At 40.1% G+C, this 15,186-nt stretch overlaps 1 long non-coding RNA gene across 1 annotated transcript in view; it reads left to right on the forward strand.

Annotated features, from left to right (window-relative positions):
- The window catches only part of LOC134356407 (uncharacterized), a 34,537-nt gene extending 27,233 nt beyond the window's left edge, over window positions 1–7,304 (forward strand). Inside the window, exon 5 of the long non-coding RNA XR_010020345.1 lies at window positions 6,741–7,304. This is a non-coding gene — a long non-coding RNA (uncharacterized LOC134356407). The remainder of the gene's footprint in view (window positions 1–6,740) is intronic.
- Window positions 7,305–15,186: the final 7,882 nt, after the last annotated feature.

A 15,186-nucleotide genomic window follows, 5' to 3' on the forward strand; every position in this document is an offset into this window, starting at 1 on the left:
TGGCCTACTTCTCCTCTTTTGTCTTGTGATCTTGTGAAACCGGAGCACCCAGAGGAAACCCATACATTCCACAGGGAGGACATGCAGAGAATCCTCACAGAACAGTGCTAGAATTGAATTCCAAACTCTGGAATGTCCCATGCTGTAATTACATTGTACTAACTGCCATGCTACTGTAGTGCCCTTGTCTTGAGCAACTTTCACAAAATACTGGAGGAGCTCATAGACGAACAGCGTCTCAGCCCGAAACGTTGACTATTTCTTTTCTTTCATGCTTCCCGTTGTACTTCTTCAGGTTTTATGAGTATCCCTGCTACCTCCAGCTTATAATGCATGTTTTTAGATCAGCAGACAGTACAAGACCTGTAATCTTATGCACTCCGAATAGTTTCAGCACATTTCAGCTGCAGGTCTGAATGAACATTGGAGCTGCAGTGTGTTTTTCATTGAGGAAATAACAGATTTCCTGACCTCTGACCTCTTTTGAGGAGGAGATCTTCACAGTGTCGTAAATCACTGGAGAGCAAGCACTTACAGTGAGGGGGGGATGCTTAACGGAGATATGGAAGGCATGTGTTTCTCACATGGAATGTGGGTGCCTGGAATACACTGTCAGTGGTGGTAGTGGATGCAGATGTGACAGTGGCAGTTAAGGGATGATGGATGGACACTGAAAATAATTAATTTATTTAAACATCATACTTGAGCAATCTCCGTGGGTTGAGTACGGGAGTTGGGAAGTTCTGTTGAAATGATGGCGATGAGGCCGAATTTGGAGTATTATGTGCAGATCTGGTCACCTACCTACAGGAAAGATTGAAACAGTACAGGGAATATTAACGAGGTTTGACTGGGATGTGAGGACCTGAGTTACAGGGAAAGTTTGAGTAGGTTGGGACAGTGATTCCCAAAGGGCTGCACTGCCCTCCAAGGGGACAGTTACATGTCCTGAGGGAGCATTAGTGGAAAAAGAAGTCATCGGGGGGCATTTAAGATTCTTTGGCGGGGGACAGTAAGTGACATCCTACCTTGAGACAATTTAGTAGAGCAGGCACTTCCAAAAACAAACGTTGAGACTCCGAAACACAGGAAGATCCACAGCTCCGCAGGTGGTGAGCACTCACCATCACGATGTCTCTGAAAGCGGCAATTTTGTGCAACCTTATTGACCAAACAGACATTATTGGGGATACATAAGTTAGCAACCACGGTGCCCAACAGTTCCTCTTGTCTCACGGCACGAAACAAACTCATGCAATTTAACATTTGATATGTCAAGTACACCCTCTCAACTTTATCTACAGATCTACGGAAAACAGGTCGTATAATGATACAGTGCTGGCTGGAACCAAACGGTGAAATAGAGCCAATCATTGAACCCGAGGATTGCTCTTGAGGTGGTCAAAGCGACCTTGGCTTCATATGTGCAGTCAAAAACCATCTTTGGAAATTATAAGACTTTATGTGACTGATCAATTGCACTGACTGAAAGAGTATTAAGGTAGCTTACTGAACGCCAGCTTTATCCTGACTAACATATTCTAATCAGAATCTTAGTCAACATAATTTCCACTGTTGTGATCGTCTTCATCTTCGCCTTGCGGTTCCTTTGCGCACTGCTACCATCGTTCCATCCATCAACTTGCTTCTGTCATCAATATCTGATAGGTATTCCCAGTTTGTGTTAATTTTTTATTTTAATTTAGCCCAGTTAATGATGGATAAATACGTAGAGCGTGATCTCTGAGTCCGAAGGTAATGAAGCCTTGAATTTTAATCCTGCTAAGAAACAGAAACTATAGAAAGTGCATCAATACAATGTTACATACATGGAGTATGGTTTTATTCCATTCTCATCAGATCAGCGGCACCCCTTGTGTCTTATCTGTAGTACTGTACTGTCTAATGAAGCCATGAAAAACATCAGGATTGCAGGAACACCTGTCAAAGACACCCTGAAAAGGCTACTTACAGTATTACTCAGCTCCAGATGATGGAAGGAGCTTTTGAAAGGTGTTGCATACTTGGGATATTTGCCAAGAAAACTAAAAGTGACCTTGATAGTTGTCCCATTACTTCTTATAAGATTTCCAAAATGATAGCAAAGTGTGGAAAATCTCAAATACGTGGTGAAAGATTAATAATGCCTGCTATGTCGGAAGTGCTCACCACTGTCCTCAAAATGGATACCAGTATTTAAAAATCTATTCCTCTGGTAATTACTCTGGAGCTTGTCTTATTGATGAAATGAGTGAAGACATTCACTGGAGAGGATTCTCTGCAATAAGATATGTGCTGTACATCTGGAAAGATGGGCTTCCATTAGAGGTAGTCAGCATGGCTTTCTGCCTGGGGAATGACATCATATAAACTTCACTGAGAATTTCGGAGAGCTAATGAAGAAAGTTGATGAGGGCGGGACAACAGGAATGATATATATCAACTTCAATAATGCCTTTGATAAGTTGCCACATGATAGGCTGCCCTGGAAGGAGGGCTAGATAATTCTATACACAATTGGATTAATGGTAGAAAGCACAGGGTAATGGTGGAAGACTGTTTCTCAGAACTAGGCTTGTGAACAGTGGTGTGCCTCAGGTTGGTGCTGGGCCCGCTATTGTCATCTATAACAACAATTTGGATAAGAATATACAAGCTATGGTTGGTAACTTCTTAGATGACACTAGAATAGATGGTATGATGGATAATGATGAAAATAAAAGTTACACAGGCATCTTGATCAGGTGAGTAAGTGGGCTGTGGAGTGGTAAAATGAATTTATTTTGCTTTTAAGTGCAATTCGCTACATTTTGTAAAGTCAAATCCAGGTAGGAGAGTCACAATGACTGTCAGGACCTGGAGATTTTTGTAGAACAGAGGGAGCTTGGAGTACAAGTACATGATTTACTGAAATTGGAATCATAGATGTACAGCGATGGTGATGAAAAAGGCATTAGCAGTGAGGAGGATGCTAAGAGGATGCAGGGTGACTTGGATAGGTTGGGTGAGTGGGCAAACTCATGGCAGATGCAATTTAATGTGGATAAATGTGAAGTTATCCACTTTGGTGGCAAAAATAGGAAAACAGATTATTATCTGAATGGTGGCCGATTAGGAAAAGGGGAGGTGCAACGAGACCTGGGTGTCATTATACACCAGTCATTGAAAGTGGGCATGCAGGTACAGCAGGCGGTGAAAAAGGCAAATGGTATGCTGGCATTTATAGCGAGAGGATTCGAGTACAGGAGCAGGGAGGTACTACTGCAGTTGTACAAGGCCTTGGTGAGACCACACCTGGAGTATTGTGTGCAGTTTTGGTCTCCTAATCTGAGGAAAGACATCTTTGCCATAGAGGGAGTACAAAGAAGGTTCACCAGATTGATTCCTGGGATGGCAGGTCTTTCATATGAAGAAAGACTGGATGAACTGGGCTTGTACTTGTTGGAATTTAGAAGATTGAGGGGGGATCTGATTGAAACGTATAAGATCCTAAAGGGATTGGACAGGCTAGATGCGGGAAGATTGTTCCCGATGTTGGGGAGGTCCAGAACGAGGGGTCACAGTTTGAGGATAGAGGGGAAGCCTTTTAGGACCGAGATTAGGAAAAACTTCTTCACACAGAGAGTGGTGAATCTGTGGAATTCTCTGCCACAGCAAACTGTTGAGGCCAGTTCATTGGCTATGTTTAAGAGGGAGTTAGATATGGCCCTTGTGGCTACAGGGGTCAGGGGGTATGGAGGGAAGGCTGGGTTCTGAGTTGGATGATCAGCCATAATCATAATAAATGGTGGTGCAGGCTCGAGGGGCCGAATGGCCTACTCCTGCACCTATTTTCTATGTTTCTATGATATGTTGTACAGGACACTGTTCAAAGTTCAAATATTTGAAGTAACTTTATATATCACCATATATTACCCTGAAATTCATTTTCTTGTGGACATTCAGAATAAATACAAAGAAACACAATAGAATCAATGAAAAACTGCACACAACAAAGACAAACGACCAGTGTACAACAGACAGCAAACTGCAAATGCAAAAAAAGAAAAAAAAACAAAACAAAATAACATCAATAAATAAGTAAGCAAAAAATATTGAGAACATGAGTTGTAGAATCCTTGAAAGTGAGTCCATAGGTTGTGAATCAATTCAGTGTTGGGGTGAGTGAGGTTGAGTGTTGTTACCCCCTCTAATTCAAGAGCCTGATGGTTGAGACGTAATAACTGTTCCTGAACCTCGTGGCTTGGGACCTGAGGCTCCTGTACCTTCTTCCCAATTACAGCAGCAAGAAGAAAGCATGATCTGGGTGGTAGGGTCCTTGATTATGGATGTTGCTTTCCTGTAACAGCACTCGTTATAGCTTTGCTGAATGTGGGAAGGGCTTTACCCATGATGAACAGCTGTATCCACTGCTTTTTGTAGACTTTTCCCTTCAAGGGTATTGGTGTTTCCATAGCAGGCCATACTGCAACGAGTCAATATACTCTCCACTGCACATTTATAGAAGTATGTCATAGGTTTAGATGATATACCAAGCCTTCACAAGCTTCTAAGAAATTGCAGCCACTGCCATGCTTTATTTGTAATGGCAGTTATCTGCTGGTCCCATGTGTCACAATCAACAGTGGTCATCTTTTTAAAAAAAGACTTTTTTTTTGCATGGGTATGCAGTGTTTCTTGGAATATTTACTTTTTATGTCTCTGGCCGAGCTCTGGCATTTCACTTTGTTTTCCAGGTGTCTCATTTTGTATCCTGCGGGTTGTTCAGCTCCCCACGATGGTCACTGGCCAACTCAAATGCAGGAATAACAGAGACTTGTGCAATTGAAACAAAACTAAAGATTGATTGTCGAAATTAACCAGAGAAGCTAACAAGAGCTCAGGCAAACTATCACTTTTATTCAATTTGGGGCATTTTAATTCACATGATATTTTCAATGCCTTATATTGTAGTTGTTGACTTCATTACTTTGTCTGGGCACTTATGTTGTTTGATTGGTCCTGACTTTCTTCGTGCTCCAAAGTGTGTTTCGGGGGGCACACCAACCCCTCTTAGCTCGGTCATTGTGGTTCCTTGCCTGGTGAGACTCAGACTGAGATCTTCTGTGCATTGTGAGTGATTTCAGTTTACCTAGATTCTGTATAATTTGCCTGCGCTCTATTGTTTCTGCTGGTTAATTTCTGTAATAAATCTTTAATTTTGTTCGAATTCCCAAAGTCTGTGTGATTTCTGCATTTGAGTTTGCTCGTGTTCGCTGGTGACCCGCACACCAGGATAGATCCCCTGAAATGATAAAAATGAGGAATTTGAAGTTGCTGACACTTTCCACCTCTGACCTTCAGATGAGGACTGGCTCATGGACCTCTGCTTACCTCCTCCTGTAGTCAATAATCTGCTCTTTGCTTTTGCTGACATTGAATGAGATGTTGTGGCACCACTCAGCCAGATTGAAAACGTTGGTTCTTCACCACTTCTGATTATGTCAGCAGCGGTGGTGTTGTCATGAAACCTAAGTACAGCATTAAAACTGTATTTAGCCTCACAGTCATAAGGTGGTTCAACACATAGCTTTGTGGTACACCTGTGCTGATGGTGATTGCAGAGGAGATGTTGTTCCCAATCTGAACTGACTGGGGTCTGATCGTGAATAAATTAAGGGTCCATTTGTAGAAGGAGATACAGTAGTGAGGACAAGATCTTGGAGCTACATTGATTAATTTTGAGATGGTGACAGTATTGAATGCAGAACTGTGGTCAATAAAGAGCATCTTGATATACATCTTCACTGTCCAGGTATTCCAGGGTTGAGTGAAGAGTCAATGAAATGACACCTGCTGTCCATTCGTTGAGCCTGCACTGAGTATTGTGTTCAGTTTTGTTCATCCTACTACGGGAAAGATGTTCTGAAACTGCAAAAAATGCAGAAAAGCTTTGCAAGGATGATGTTAGGACTTAAGAGACTGAGTTACAGTGACAAGTTAAATGGACTAGGACTTCATTCTTTTAGCGTGTAGGCAAGTGGGAGTTGATCTAACAGAGGTGTATAAAATCATTATGGCATAGATACAGTAAATGCACTCAGTCTTTTTTCCCCAGGATTATATTAAGAGCTAGAGGGCATAGGTTTAAAGTGAGAGGGAAAGATTTAAGATGAACTTGAGAGACAGTGTTTTCCCACAAGAGTAGTATTGATGTGGAATCAGCTGCCGGAGGAAGTAGTTGAGACAGGTACAATAATAACTTATAAAAATCATTTGAAAAGTACATGGTTAGGAGAAGTTTAGGTGGTTATGGGCCAATAGGACTAGCATGGTGTGAGCACCCTGATTGGCATTGTCCAGTTGGGCTGATGCATCTTGCTCTGTACTGCATGACTCTATGACTCTATTTATTTTGACAGGTCTGTGCTTAACTATTCCAGGATAGCATACAAGAAACGGGTGTCAGTCTCAAGAGTCCTCTGCTTCTAACAAATACCAGCCATTCTTCTCTTAGTTTCCCATCAAACAGATATTTTTCCCACTGTTATCCTAGAAATCTATAATTAATTCTAACTGTTAACCTATATTTCTGGCACTGAACATTTCAGAGTGTACAGGGCAACTTGTCAGTGACATTTTAAGATTCAAGAATCAAGAATTATAATTGTTTAACGTCATTTCCATTACACGAGAGTAAAGGAGAATGAAATAATTGTTACTCCGCTCTTCAGTGAAATGATATCGTATCTGTTAAATAGGGGCCGTGGACAATTCTGATTTGATGGAGACAGACCTGAGAAGCACAGAGGAATATCTGGAGAAATTTCTGAAATTCCGGTTGGCTGCCGCTGTTACTGCGCGATTGAGAATCTTCTGGAGGGAAGGCTCCAAAATCCCCGGCTTTGCCTGCTGCTGGCGACCGAGGCTGAGGTCAAAGTGTTCGGATAGAGATGCTGCTCGGTACTCGGTGTCGGAGGGCTGATCGGAGGCTCGAAGTTTTTGGACGACTCAAAGACGGACTGTGGTCAGGCATGGCAGGAAGAGTTTTCTTCCTTCTCCCGTCTGCGTGAGACATGGGACATTCAAGAGACTTTGAACTTTTTTACTGTGCTATGGCCTGTTCTTCATCAAGTTATGGTACTGTTGCACTGTTGTAACTATATGTTATAATTATGTGGTTTTTGTTAGTTTTTCAGTCTTGGTCTGTCCTGTGTTTCTGTGATATCACACCGGAGGAATATTGTATCATTTCTTAATGTATGCATTACTAAATGACAATAAAAGAGGATTGTGTGTCCTCATAATCTATAATCTATTTCCGAAGCATATCTCAGTTTTTCCTCCCTTTTCTCCTCATTACATTGGAACTTTGTAAAGTAATCACTCACAGATCTGGTGTAGGGTTTGTTGTAAATGTTGACTGGTTTCTTTTTTAAATATCACAACACATATCCCCAGATTCTGTTTCCTTTGTTAAATCACACAACATTGAGGGCCAAATGGCCTGTACTGTGTTCTAATGTTCTATACTCTATGTTCTAAGTTTTATCATGTGATCATACTTTTCCAGCATGTTAATTTTTAGTTTGACAACTGTGGCATTTTCTTATTCTCCTACCTTGGAACTTTCTCCTCCTTACTATTGCTGCTGTTTGTTTTCCAGCTGTTGCCACAGCCTTCTCTTCAACTGCTGTATTAATTCTCCAAACACCTTCTTACCTAGAATCCACATCAGTCACAATTCACTATTTTATGAACTATATCAGTGTGCTGCCCTATTTGCACGTGGACCCTTCCCTCACCAGCTGACAGCATGAGCAAACATACCCATACTGGGAGTTATAGGTGAAACCGCAGATATGTTCTGACCGTGGCAACAGCACATGGGCCTTGTGATGAAAGCAATCTTGTAGGATTCTATCATTACAAAATCATTTTTAAAGAAAGGTATAAATACCAATCAAGCAACATAGGTTCATGTTGTGCCATTTATTTGTCAAAAATATACAGGCAATCTATCCGTTTTGGTGCTGTTACTTGTCCAGCCACCAGGAGGCAGCAGAGATCATTGATAGGAAAAACTTTAGTCTCGCTATCTCTCTCTCTCTCTCTCTCTCTCTCTCTCTCACTCACTCTCTCTCTCTCTCACTCTCTCTCTCTCTCTGTCTCTCTCTCTCTCTCACTCACTCTCTCTCTCTGTCTCTCTCTCTCTCTGTCTCTCTGTCTCTCTCTCTCTGTCTCTCTCTCTCACTTTCTCTTTTCTCTTCTCTCCTTTTCTTTTCCTTCTTCACCATCTCTCCTCACTATTTCTCCTTTTTCTTTTTCTGTCTCTTTTACCTCTCCTTTCTTTCTCCACTTTCTCTTTATCCACTTTCTTTTTCTTTATCTTTACTCCCCTTTCCCTTCCTCTGCCTCACTCTGTCTCTCCCTCTCTGTCATTCTCTGGTGAGTGTGCTGTTCTTATTTCCATTTGAATTGGGATGTTTTCTGTTATGAAGGAAACTGGAGGCTGAGCATCATTACTGAAGAGATTTCATTTATCTTTTCTAGCCTGCAAACACAGACCTTACTGCACACACTGAACTGGTATCTTCCAAAGATCAAAACAGGATCAATCCCTGGATGGAATGTCTGTGAATTCGATACATTTAATTTTTATATGTCACCATGCAAATTCTACACTTTGGATCTGGAATAGGTCCAACATTCCCTCTGTTGTTTTTACAGCATTGTGAACCAGCAATTGCTCTAAGCAGGGAATTTTACATGGTCTGAAAATTGTGCTGTGCTTACTTCAATTAAAAAAAATCAGGATCAGGTATATTATCACTGTATCTGTTGTGAAATTTGTTATCTTAAGATCAACAGTACAATTCAATACATGATAATATAAAACATATAAGTAAAACAATTACAGTAAGTATATATACATATTGCATAGTTACATTTAAAATTATGTAAAAACACAAATCATGTCTAAAAAACAATGAGGAAATGTCCATTTAGGAATCGGATGTCAGAGGGGAAGAAGCTGTCCCTGAATCGCTGAGTGTGTGCCTTCAGGCTTCTATACCTCCTTCCTGATGGTAACAGTGAGAAAAGGGCAAGTCCTGGGAGATGGAGATCTTTAATAATAGACGCTGCCTTTCTGAGGCACTGCTGCTTGAAGATGCCTTGGATACTATGGAGGCTGGTACCCAAGATGGAGCTGACTAATTTTACAACCTTCCGTAGCTTCTTTCAATCCTGTGCAGACTACCAGACAGTGATGCAGCCTGTCAGAATGTTCTCCATGATACAACTGTAGGAATCTTTGGCTGTCTTATGTGATGAACCACACCTCCTATTGAAATATAGCCACTGTCTTGCCTTCTTTATAGCTGCATCAATATGTTGGGACCAGGTTAGATCCTCAGAGATCCTGATAGTCAGGAACTTAAAATTGCTCGCTCTCCCCATTTCTGATCCTTCGATGAGGATTGGTGCCTGTTCCCTCATTTTACCCTTCCTGAAGTTCACAATCAGCCCTTTCATCTTACTAACATTGAGTGAAAAGTTGCTCCTGCGACACCACTCAATTGCAGCTGCACGGGAACAAAGACTGTGAGCGGGAACATTTCAGTTACTGCATTGATGCACATCCATGCAGCTCAGAGGGAACAGTGTAAAGGATTTGGTTTAATATTGCCACATACACTAATGTAGTGTGAAAAGTTTGTGCTGCATACCGTTCATACAGATCAAATCACTACACAGTGAGGTGAGGTAGAATAAGGTAAAGTATTAACAGAATACAGAATAAAGTACAACAGCTCCAGCAAAAGTTCAGTTCAGATAGTCAACAAGGAGCAAGATCATATCAACGTAGATTTTGAGGTCGAAAGTCCACCTTCACACTGTTTGCAGTGCAAGAGAATGCCTATGAGATGGCTGTTTGGAGCAGCTTGTGGTTGAGCCCACTAGAGAAAAGGCAATTCTGGATTAAGTGGTGTGTAATGAATCAGATTTCATTAGGGAACTGAATACAAAGGAAACCTTAGGTGGCAGTGATCAGAATATGTAAAAATTCACCCTGCAGTTTGAGATGAAGAAGATGATGTATCAATATTACAGTGGGATAAAGGGAACTACAGAGGCATGAGTGGGAAGTTGGCCAAAGATGATTGAACGGGAACACTGGGGTACAAAGAAGTGGTGGGTGTAGTCAGTAAGTATTTTGTTTGCCTATTTCTGCTCCAATGTCTTATGGTCTTATTGGTAGAACTGGACCAATAGGGATGTGGTCTTCATATGATTTATGTGTGCAGCCAGAAATGACATGTGGTTTTAGTTGGATGGACTAAACACTTGGCTGAATGAGACTCTGACCAAAGGTGGCTTACAGTTTCCCTGGAAGTCTGACTTATTAGGGGAAATAGAGTGAAAATATTCCCAAACTCATGCTAATGGAGGTGAGCGAAGCAATATGCTTGTCTTGTCTTAGCAGGAAGCCTCGCACAAATTATGGTCAATGACTACTCTGCTGCCAGCCCTGTCTCACTGAGAACAGAGACATTTCCACTCCTGCTACTGTCATATGCCCAAAACAGACTCCTTCACCCTTCGGCCCTGCGACAGCAGAGTGAGAGAGGCCATGTGATGGTGATGCAGTGAGTGAAGTCGCATCATGAATATCCCCGCTCTCCCGCTCTCTCATACACGCACTGCTTGCACCGTGCAATCTCACGTACAACCACATACACACACCCTCGCCTGCGCACATTTACATACCTGTATGCACGCACACATACAGTGCTTGCACTATGCTCTCTTATGTACACACATGTAGACACGTGTACATACATACATACACACACACAGACACACACCAGTGCTTACACACATGTACACATGTGTATGCATGCACACATATACTGCTTGCACCATACACTCTCATGTACACATACACATACAAGCATCCATGCATACACACATGTACATATGTAAACACACAAATGCACCAGCCACATTGATGTCAGTCTCCCATGAGTGTTCTAGCTTATATGGCTATGCTCTTTTTCTTCTGAATGAGAACATCAAGATTACATTTCAGACTTGCCAGAAACGTTGTGTTCAATAGCTTCCCCGGCTCCTGCATTCTATGTACCTTTCTTTCTTTATTAGTCTTTTTATTGATTTAAAAGAAACATAAGTACAAACAAGAGGAGAATTATCTCAAATACATATATATATATACCGAGATTAAGATAGACATTATCAAAATCATACATATTGTTAAGCTAGTATAAAATATATAATAAAAATAAAGAAACCAGCGATTCTTCTCTTATCAGTTCATGAAAAGGAAAGAAAACAGATTGAATTTTAAATGAAAAGAAAAACCACTACACTATATAAAAAAAAGAAACACACAAAAAAAGGGACTGGGCAGTCCATTTTGAGGATACGACCAAAAGAAAAGAAAGACTTTCTGATCAAATCTAAAACTTTGAAAAAAAATTGGAAGAGTAATAAATCAATTTAAATGAAAATATTGGATAAAAGGTCACTAGATTTGCTCAAGTTTAAAGGATGTATCAAATGTCCGACTTCTTATTTTCTCTAAACTTAAACAGAACATAATGGAGGAGTGCCAATAAAAGACCATAGGTGGATTAGGATCTTTCCACTTCAATAAAATGGCTTTCCTAGCCAGTAAAGTCAAAAAGGCTATCATACGTTGAGTGGAAACAGGACTATTTCCTGCTTCTGACGGGATAATCCCAAAAATTGCTGTAAGCAAATTAAGTTGTAGATCCAGATCCAAGACTTTTGTTAGCATTTTAAAAACATCTCTCCAAAAGTTATTTAGCTTTATACAAGTCTAAGACACATGAGTTAAAGTGGCCACCTCAATATTACATCTATCACAAATAGGATTGATATTGGAAAAAATACAGGCTAGTTTATCCTTTGACATATGGGCCCGATGCTCTACCTTGAACTGTATCAAGGAAGAACGTGTACAAATAAATGAGTTATTAGCCAAATGAAAAATTTTACTTCATTGATTATCTGAAAATGACTCTTGAGATTCCAATTCCCAAGCATGTTTAATTTTATCATTAGGCATCATTCGTGATCTCAATAACCTTTTATAAATTACAGCTATCAACCCTCTTTGAAATGGTTTAAACTGAAAGAGAGCATCTGTCATATTAGGTGGATAAGCAGAAGGTAATTTGGCAACAAACCATGTAAAAAATTCCCAAATTGTAAATATCTAAAAAAGTGTACATTAGGTAAATCATATTTATTCACGAACTGAGAAAAGACATTAAACAGTCCCCTAAAAACAAATCTGAAAATGTTATCATTCCCTTAGTTTTCCAAGTTAAAAAGGCCTTATCCAAAATTGATGGTTTAAGAAATATTGAGATGGATATTACTAGAAAAATAAAATTATTTAACTCAAAAAATCTACGAAACTGAAACCAAATTCTTAAAATATGTTTAATAATGGGATTAAAATTTGTTAGTTTATATTTCAGATCCTAGGAAATCGATTCTTTCTATGTTATTTATATTTTCTGAATTTAGTAGTTTTTCTGGGTATAAATTAAATTTACATAAAAGTGAGTTATTTCCTATTAATAATTACTTGGATCCAAATCATCAAGTACCTTTTAGTATTGCTAAAAATTACTTTACCTACCTTGGTATTAAAATTATTAAACATTTTAAGGATCTCTAAAAATATAATTTTTTCCATTAATTGACTACACCGAACAAATGCTTTTTAAATGGTCGCCTATGACAATATCATTAATAGGTCGAATTAATGCTTTTAAAATGATAGTTCTACCGAAATTCTTATATATATTTCGGGCAGTTCCTTCTTTTGTTCCTAAAAAGTTCTTTGCCAGAATAGATTCTATATCCTTATCTTATATTTGGAACAATAAAAATCTTAAATTTTTATTATTGAGGAACCGTTATTGCGGAAATTAAAAAAAAGGATGGTGGCATGGCTTTGCCTAATTTTAGAACGATTAATATTCAGTATATTACCTTTTGGATTCACTATTCGGGTATACATGAATGTCCTTCATGTTTGGAATTGGAGGAAAACTCGGTGAAAGTATTCTCTTTGGCCTCCTTACTGGGAGCTCTCCTTCCCTTTTTGTTTTCTAAGATTAGTGGCCAAGTTTCTATGTACCTTTCTACACCAGAAGGAAATGTTCGGTACAGAATATAATTATCAAGTCAGTACTTTGAGATTTACAAAGTACACATCATATAATGTATGTGAAAGGCAAAAAATGGGGACATGAAATGCTCTGGCAAACAGAATTAAAAAGCATTAAAAAACTTCAATACATATTTTAGAAGCAAAAAGATAGATAAGGGAAGAGTAGGTCCAGTCAGGGACAAAAAGGGAAGTCTTTGAGTAGAAGCAGGGCATAATGTGTCATGTCCTGAGTGAATACTTTCTATCAGTATACACCAGCAAGAAGGATGAGGAGGATAGGGAGTTAGGGAGGTGTACACTGATAGTCTGCAACATGTGTGTCAGCAACAAAGAGATGTGAAAGTTATTGACGCATATTAAGCTAGACAAATCCCCATGACGTGATGAAATCTATCTCAGGGTGTTGTGGAGAGCAAGGAAGGAGTTTGCCTGGGCTCAAAGTGAGGTTTTTGTCTCACATTTAGTCATTGATTTGGTACTGGAAGGCTGGAGGATATCGAACCTAGTCAAGAGGACGTTAGGATTAGGTAAGAAAATTGCAGGCAGGTGAACGTTACATTAGCCAGAGGGAAACTAGTGAAAAAAAAATCACTGGAATAAGATTTATGATCACTTGGAATGGCAGGGATGGATCAAGGGGTCAACATGATTTTATGCATGGGAAATCCCGCTATTTTAATTGAGCTTTTAGAGGAAGTGGTGAAGAAATTTGATGCAGGCAAGGCTGTCTACGTGTCTATGCGGGTCTTAGCAAGGCTTTAGACAGGGCCAGAAAATTTGCACACATACGATCCAGGGTGTTTTTGGCAAATTGGATCCAAAACTCGCTAGGTGACAGCATGCAAGTTGTAGTGAGGTTTGAGTTCCTGAAAGAACATCTGCAACCTGCAGTGTAGTGCAGGGATTGATAACAGGGCCTCTGTTGCTTGCAGTACACATAAATGACTTGAATAAGGATGACTCTAATCTTATAAGTAAATTTATTCATGTCTAGAAGATTGCTGGAATTGTACATGGTAAAAAATGGTTACCAAGGGAGGTAGAGAGACTATCTGCTGAAAAGTTGGGCAGAGCAGTGGCAGGTGGAAAAGTGTGAAAAAACTTATTTTGGATCACATAGTACTGGATGAATGTACACACTACTGACAGTGAGATTAGAAGCTTTGATTTACAGAGGGACCAGCACTGAACATAATCATACCCTCAGTTCTAATCAATAGGCTCCAAAACCAGGGTCTCTGTACCTCTCTCTGCAAATGGATCCTTGACTTTCTCACTGGGAAATCCACAGTCCATGTGGATCAGAACTAACATCTGTTCCTCACTGACAGTCAACACGGACACACGTCAAGGATTTCTGCCTAGCCCACTGCTCTACTCTATCTTCATCAGCAGCCTCCCCTCCATGGGCTCTGTCAATACTTCTCACCATCGTGGTAAAGCAGTATCAAAGACCCCAACCACCCTGGACATTTTCTCCTCTCTCCTCTTCTATTGCACAGAAGATATAAAACCTTGAAACATGTACCACCAGCCTCAAGGACCGTTGCTATCCTGCATTTTAAAAACAATTGAATAGGTCCCTATACAATGACATGAGGATCAACGATCATAGAAACCATAGAAAAACTACAGCACAGAAACAGGCCTTTTGGCCCTTCTTGGCTATGCCGAACCATTTTCTGCCTAGTCCCACTGACCTGCACACAGACCATATCCCTCCATACACCTCCCAACCATGTACCTGTCCAATTTATTCTTAAATGTTAAAAATGAACCCGCATTTACCACCTCGTCTGGCAGCTCATTCCACACTCCCACCACTCTATGTGAAGAAGCCACTCCCCTAATGTTCCCTTTAAACTTTTCCCCCTTCACCCTTAACCCATGTCCTCTGGTTTTTCTCTCCCCTTGCCTCAGTGGAAAAAGCCTGCTTGCATTCACTCTATCTATACACATCATAATTTTATATA

Source organism: Mobula hypostoma, chromosome 14, assembly GCF_963921235.1.
Source record: "Mobula hypostoma chromosome 14, sMobHyp1.1, whole genome shotgun sequence".
NCBI lineage: Eukaryota > Metazoa > Chordata > Chondrichthyes > Myliobatiformes > Myliobatidae > Mobula > Mobula hypostoma.